The 7,131-nt window shown below is 44.1% G+C and overlaps 1 long non-coding RNA gene across 1 annotated transcript; it reads right to left on the bottom strand.

Annotated features, from left to right (window-relative positions):
- Positions 1-436: 436 nt before the first annotated feature.
- LOC127188066 (uncharacterized) lies at positions 437-6,851 on the bottom strand. The gene is made up of 3 exons (XR_007830518.1): positions 6,727-6,851; positions 4,615-4,698; positions 437-674 (listed from the first exon to the last, which is right to left on the bottom strand). It is a non-coding gene; the product is annotated as an uncharacterized LOC127188066 (long non-coding RNA).
- Positions 6,852-7,131: the final 280 nt, after the last annotated feature.

Below are 7,131 nucleotides of genomic sequence, written 5' to 3'. Positions count from 1 at the left end.
CATAAATGTCAGGTTTCTTCTCCAAGAGAAAAATTTTGTTTAAAAAAGGTAGATTTATACACATAATAAAAATGTGAATCCGCACACAAACTGCCGTGGTTTCACTCCCATATGAAATCAAACCTGGTATCTGGCCTTTTTGCTTTTATCATATCAGATTTGTTTTTGTCTGGAAAACCTGTCAAAGGGTGAGTGAGGTCATCTCAAATTATAATAAATATTTGGAATTTACCATTGAGGTCTCCACTGTGCTTGTAGCTGTGCTGAAACTGGAAGACTTAAAAAAAAAAAATCTAAAGTCACCCACACTTGGTATTTGTTTAGTCTTCTTGTTTGGAGCTTTGAAAAAGGGGATAAAATTCATGCCACACAAACTAAGCACCTGTTTCAAATTAAGCATCTTCCTTCTACTTGCAAATGGTGTCTTTCTGATTAAAAAAAAAAAAAAAAACTGCAGCAGAAGACCTAAGCCAGTTGGTTTTTTCTTCCTGAAGTCAACAAGACAGCTGCATCTTCAGAGCTTCTCTGTACTGAAACTGAAGTGAAGTAAAAGAAAAGCAGTCCTTCCATCCAAAACCATGGAGGTAATCTGTAGAAAGACATCGGCATTCCACAGGGAAAGTAGCCAGACCGAAGAATCAGGACACCCCACTGAGCAGACACCATAGAAATTCCTGGAAATACAAATCAAATTTAAAATAGCAAGATTGGGACAGGTACTTTTATATAAACTTATTCATAAAAATCAGTATTTAAAACATACACATACATGTGCACAGGAATATTTTAGCATGTGTTACTTGTAGCCTATTGTACTGAGGCTGAGGATCAGAGTTCAAAGCCAGGCTGAGCTGGCAGTAAGACCATTCCACAAGCAAGCAAACAAACAACGGCCCCACTTCCATTTCTGAGGATCATGACATAACATGCTGATAAGTGAGCAGATTTTAGAAAGACACCATTTAGAGCTGGGCGTGGTGGCACACATCTTTAATCCCAGCACTTGGGAGGCAGAGGCAGGTGGATCGCTGTGAGTTCCAGGTCTACTATGTGAGTTCAGGACAGCCAGGGCTACACAGAGAAACCCTGTCTCAAAAAAAAAACCAAAAAAAAAAAAAAAAAAAAAAAAAAAAAAAAAAAAAAAAAAAAAAAAAAAAAAAAAAAAAAAAAGGCTGGAGAGATGGCTCAGAGGTTAAGAGCGCCACCCACTCTTCTAGAGGTCCTGAGTTCACTTCCCACAACCATATGGTGGCTCACAACCATCTATAATGAGATCTGGTGCCCTCTTCTGGTGAGCAGGTGTACATGCAAGCAGAACACGTATATGTAATAAATAAATAAATCTTTAAAAAAAAAAGAGGGCTGGAGAGATGGCTCAGTGGTAAAGACCACCGCCTGCTCTTCCAAGGGTCCAGAGTTCAATCCCCAGCAACCGCATGGTGGCTCACAACCATCTATAATGAAATCTGATGCCCTCTTCTGGCCTGCAGGTGTACATGCAGGCAGAACTTTGTATACATAATAAATAAATGTTAAAAAAAAAAAAGAAAGAAAAAGAAAGAAAAGAGAAAAAACGAAGAAAGAAGAAAGAAAAAAAAAGAAAGAAAAAAGAAAAAGAAAGAAAGAAAGAAAGAAAGAAAGAAAGAAAGAAAGAAACCCTCAGGGCCTGTAGAGATGGCTCAGCAGTTAAGAACACATTGCTTGCAGAGGACCCTAGTTCTGTTCCCATCATCCACACACGGTGGCTCATAACAGGGCGAGCGCACACACACATGGAAAAATTCATACACAAAGATAAATCATAAAAAAAATTTAATTAAAAAACTTTGGATAACACAAATCACAACTCTTGATAGAGTGCTTTTGTAGAATAAGGGAAACCCTGTGGTCAAACTACAAAACGGTAAAATAAATAATAAGAGGCAAAATCCTGTATCCACTAACAAACAATTTTAGCAGATTACAGAGGGGTAACCCTATCGTCCTAGAACCCGAGAAGCACCAGCAGGGGCACCGCACACTGAAGGCCAACCTGCTCTACATGGAAAATCCCTCAGCTAGGGCTCAACAGTGACACCCAGTTGAAAAGCTATAAAGACACAGTTCTCTTGAGAAATGGTTGCAAAGGCCTGTAGTCCTAGGATTTAGGAGGCCAAAGCATAAGGATTACTGTCAGCCAGGTATGGTGGCACACACCTGTAATCCCAGTACTGGGAGGCAGAGGCAGGTAGATCTGAGTTCGAGGCCAGCCTGGTCTACAAGGTGAGTAGATGACAGCCCAGGCTACACAGAGAAACCCTGTCTCAAAAAACAAAACAAAAAAATAGAGGATTACTGTCAAATTCGAGGCCAACCTGGGCTACAAAGTGAGACAGTCTCAAAATAGAAGTTTTCTTCTCTACTCTCCTTTATTGCTGGTCCTGGAAACCACTTTTGTTGTTTGCTTTTTACCAGGTCTCTCTATACAACCCTGGCTAACCTGGAACTTGCTAATGTAGACCAGGCTGGCTGGCCTCAAATTCAGAAGCCTGCCTCTCCTAGGATAAAGGCATGCCCCACCATCACACCTGCCTCTCCTAGGATAGAGGCATGTCCCACCATCACACCTGCCTCTCCTAGGATAGAGGCACGCCCCCCCACCATCACGCCTCTCCTAGGATAGAGGCACGCCCCACCATCACACCTGCCTCTCCTAGGATAGAGGCATGCCCCACCATCACACCTGCCTCTCCTAGGATAGAGGCACGCCCCACCATCACACCTGCCTCTCCTAGGATAGAGGCACGCCCCACCATCACACCTGCCTCTCCTAGGATAGAGGCACGCCCCACCATCACACCTGCTCCTAGGATAGAGGCATGCCCCACCATCACACCTGCCTCTCCTAGGATAGAGGCACGCCCCACCATCACACCTGCCTCTCCTAGGATAGAGGCATGTCCCACCATCACACCTGCCTCTCCTAGGATAGAGGCACGCCCCACCATCACACCTGCCTCTCCTAGGATAGAGGCACGCCCCACCATCACACCTGCCTCTCCTAGGATAGAGGCATGCCCCACCATCACACCTGCCTCTCATTACACCTTTGAGCAGGTTCAGTTCCAGGAAGAGAACATACGTTGCCAGGTTTATACCTCAAATGCTTTACCCACTGGACTATCTTGCCAGCCCATCATTTTTATTTCTATTTCTAATTCTTTTTACTATAACTACTTCACATAAATGGTGCACTAACCAGGTGTGGTGGCGTACGCCTTTAATCCCAGCACTCAGGAGGCAGAGGCAGGCGGATCACTGTGAGTTCGAGGCCAGCCTGGTCTACAAAGCGAGTCCAGGGCAGCCAAGGCTAAAACAGAGAGACCCTGTCTCAAAACAAACAAACAAACAAACAAACAAACAAAAAGGTGCACTAAGTTTAAGTCTGACTGGTTGTACACTTAATGGTTTTCATGATACAATCAATGCAGGAAATACAGGTTATGTAAGCATCCTGGCAAAATTCCTATGTTAAAGTCCCAACTTGTACTCAAGAATGTGATATTATTTGGGATAAGGTAATTACACATATAAATTGAGAAGAAACTGGAGCAGAGTCCTTCATTCAATGACTGTTTTTATAAAAAGAGTTAGGCCAGACCAGGTGATGGTGGTGCACAGCTTTCACGCCAGCACTCAGGAGGCAGTGGCAGGCAGGTATCTCAGTTTGAGGGCAGCTTCCTACACAGAGAAACCCTATCTTCAAAGTGCTAGCCCCCCAAAAACAAAGAGTTAAAACACAAGTATGTTGGCAATCCCAGGCCAAGATTCGAATTTGGGATGACCTCATATTCAAAACTGCCGTAGGCCACAGGCAGGATGGATCAGCAGGGCAGTGGTTTGAGTGAGAGGCCTCATGACCACGGCAACTCAGAAATCGAAAACATTAGCCGGGGCGTGGTAGCACACGCCTTTAATCCCAGCACTCAGGAGGCAGAAGCAGGCAGATCACTGTGAGTTTGAGGCCAGCCTGGTCTACAAGGTGAGTCCAAGACAGCCAAGGCTACAGAGAAATTATCTAGGAAAAAAAAAAAAGAGGAAAGAAAAAAAAAGAGAGAGAAAGAAAGAAAAAAGAAAGAAAAACATTTAAGTGGGGCTGGTTTACAGATCAGATGGTTACTCCAGTCTCGTCATGACAAGGCGCCTGGCAGCATCCAGGCAGACATGGTACTGGAGAGGGAGCTGAGTTTTACATCTGGATCCGAAGGCCGCAAAAGGAGACTGCCACAGGATGCTTCCCTTGAGCACAGGAGACCCCAAAGCCCACCTCCACAGTGGCACACTTCCTCCAACAAGGCCACGCCTCCTAATAGTGCCACTCCTCAAGTCTTCTGGGTTTTATTAATTAAAACAAATGTCTTGCTATATATCTCAGATTAGCTTCAAACTCCCAACCCTCTCCTCAGTTTCCTAAATCGCAGGTGCTGGGAACAAAGGCACCTGCCACAGTGTCTTCTTGTGCCCATTTTTAAATTCACTGTCTGATGAAGTTAACGGTTTAGTGTTTTACTTCTACCCGGCCCTTTTTCAAGCTGCTACTACAGTATCTGGAATTACTATCCCATTACAACTTACCTGCCAAGTCCTGAGTTCAGAATTTTGAGCTGAATATAAAAGCACCTAAGGTCGGGAAAATATTCATCTCGTGTGATAAGATTCCTGAAAGTAAAACATAAAGACAAGTCTGTTAGTTTCTTTTCTATCACTGTGATAAGACACCAAAACCAAAGCAATTCCTTAAAAAAATAAAAAAAATTTTTTTAAAAACAAATTTTAATTGGGCTTACAGTTTAAATGGCAGAGTAAAAACCTGGTGGCAGAAACAGGTGAGCTCACATTTCTAACAGCAAGTAGGAGGCAGAGAGAGACCCAATAGGAATGGCTTTGAGTCTTTGAAGCCTCAGAGGCAGTAACACACACCTTTCACAAAGCCACGCCTCCTAATCCTTCCCAAACAGTTCTACCAACTGGGGACCAAGTATTCAAATGTATGAACCTACGGGGACCAATCTCATTCAAACCAGAGAAGTTAATGTATATATGTACATGCATATAGGCATCCTTTACTAATATTACAAGTATTAGTTTGCAAAGATACTCAACCAAACTATTGCTCTTTTTTTTGTTGTTGTTTTTTGTTTTTTGAGATAGGGTTTCTCTGTGTAGCTCTCATTATCCTGAACTCACTTTGTAGATCAGGCTGGCCTTGAACTCACAGCAATCTGCCTGTCTCTGCATCCCTGAGTGCTGGGATTAAAGGCCTGTACCACTTGGCCTGGCTCAAACTATTCTTTAAAAAAACCCACTCTCATAAGTATTCTAAAGGAATAATCATAAAGTCACTGTCTACGTATAGTAGAACCAATGTTTAAAAATATCAAAAATTTTGGAGTAGTTCTGAAGCTTTTTGAAACACTGCCCTCTCTGAATTTATGATGCTGTGGAGTCTTTCTGAAGGGAAAAATTGTGCACAAAACTTCCAGTAGTTTATAGTCTAATTGAGCCTTTTGCTTTCAGGGCAAATATAATATCCTCCCTAAGACAGGGAAGAGTGTTACATCCCTTTCCTCTGGCTTATACTTTTTCTTTTTGTGGATTAGGTTGAAAACAAAAAACAAAAAATCACTCCTGCCAAAGGGGAGGGTTTTCTGCTTGTTGGCTTTGTTTTTTTCCCTAAGCAAGTGCTTCTTTACTGCTGCAATACTGCGTTCTGCTAAATCTAGGGCTAACAGAAAGCATATTATCTACCACAGACATTCATTCACATTACGACACTTCCATTTGAACTGGCTCCCGTTAATGTGCCAGTTTATTCTGAGACAACACACCAGCAGATGCCTCACCAATCCAGAAAATAAACACGGACCTGCCTAGAATCCAACTGAGAGCCAAAAGGGGACTCCAAGTTACAAAGAGGTGGCCTGTAAAATGTACCAAGAACCAAATACAAATATCTGACAGTACTAATCCTTTGTATTCTGACCAACTACACAAATGATATCCCAACAATATTTCCAAAAAAAAAAAAAAAAGGTATCGCAAGCCGTTTCCCTTAATTCTGGGTGAGAAATCAACATCTGTGAATTCCATGGAGACCTGTCAGCCAAAATTAATGCGCCATAAGTATATTATCAGGAGGTAGAAGGCCCAAAGCTGCTTACGGTGGTCATAAAAGTTTGGCAGGTGCGAGTATGAGGTAAAGGATGCAAAAGCCTATCTTGTAATACACACACTCAAATGAAAATACCAGGAGCGTGTTACAGCAAATCTCAAGGTCAACGCGCTAGGGACACAAAACACCCAGAGCTGCAACAACCTCGTTGCTACCTTAAGTGATGACGCCTTCGGTAAAAGATCATTGTGGATGTTAAAAATAAAAGAGATATTCTTAGAAAAATAAATGGGTGGTGAACACAGCTGCTTCCACATACAGCCCGCCTGAGTGCGATCTCGAAGAAGAGTAAAGCATACCGCTGCCAAAGCAAAGGACAGAGAAGGGCGTGGGGCGCCAGCACGGGAAGGACACTGCCACACACCCAGAGGCAGTGGGGGCCGACCCGACGCGGCTGCCAAAGGAAAGGCCGGTCCGGCTCAGGCCCCGCATTAGGCTCGCCGCCTCCCCGTCCCGGGTCGCGCCGCCCCACCGGCTGCTCGACACCCGACAGATGAACGGCCTTCCCGGCTCACCTCACACGGTCCTACACGAATACACCGTCTCTTGCGGGAGGCCCGCCCCGGGCCCGGAGGCCAGCTACCCGGGGCACACCTCACTCCGCCATCTTCGCTCCTTCTCCAGTCCGCCAACCACGGGGCGGAGGCACAAAAGGCCCCGCCCACCTCCGAGTGCTGATTGGACAGCACCGTGCTCGCGCGCTCTCCTTCCGTCGCAGATTGGCTTGGAAGTACATCAATCAGCACGCTTTCCCTCTCTGGTCTTTTTTTTTTTTTTTTTTTGAGCCGTGTGCTCTGGTTAAAGTTAAGGAGAAAAAAGGTTATTGTAAATTCACTTGAGAAAAAAAATTCTGCACAGAGACAGCCTCACTTATTAGTAAGATAGTGTGTCAAGGCCGAATGACTACTTTAAACTACTGT

This window comes from Acomys russatus, chromosome 4 (genome assembly GCF_903995435.1).
Source record: "Acomys russatus chromosome 4, mAcoRus1.1, whole genome shotgun sequence".
Taxonomy (NCBI): Eukaryota; Metazoa; Chordata; class Mammalia; order Rodentia; family Muridae; genus Acomys; species Acomys russatus.
Note: the sequence above shows the minus strand (reverse complement) of the source record. Positions and strands in the feature narration are given on the sequence as shown.